Source organism: Tupaia chinensis, unplaced genomic scaffold (genome assembly GCF_000334495.1).
Source record: "Tupaia chinensis unplaced genomic scaffold, TupChi_1.0 Scaffold000258_1, whole genome shotgun sequence".
Lineage (NCBI taxonomy): Eukaryota > Metazoa > Chordata > Mammalia > Scandentia > Tupaiidae > Tupaia > Tupaia belangeri.
The window spans coordinates 1,721,919-1,722,407 of NW_006159738.1; positions in this window are offsets into that span (position 1 = coordinate 1,721,919).

Consider the following 489-nt stretch of genomic DNA (forward strand, 5'->3'; position numbering starts at 1 on the left):
TGGGTTCCGAGTCTCTGAGGAAGGCACTTCGCCCTGGCAGCCCACCATGCATATGCCTCAACAGAGGCCCAAATCCACCCCGGAGGGCCAGGAGCTGGCAGAAGTGGGGAGACGTGGGCCAGGAGCAGTGCAGGTCGGCCAGAAGCCGAGCAGACGTGCGCATGACAGAAGCCCTCGAAGTCCCGAGACTGCAGGGGGTGTTCTGCACGCTGTCCCACCCACACCCTCACTGGTGCCAGGCCGGGCTGACAGGGCCACCGGCTTCCCTTTGTCTGGGCTGCCCCGAGGGCAGGGGTGTGACTGAGGTCGCTGAGTGAGGGGTTCACAGCAAGGGGTTCCCAGGACGGGCTATTGCTGTCGGCAGGCCCTGTGCCTGCCTCAGCCCTGAGCATGGACCCTGACTGCACGGTGGGCCGGGAGTCAGGAGGCCTGAGGCCATGCGTCAGGAAGGGCGTGGAGGGCGGCGGGCGCCCCTCCGCGGTAGCGGAA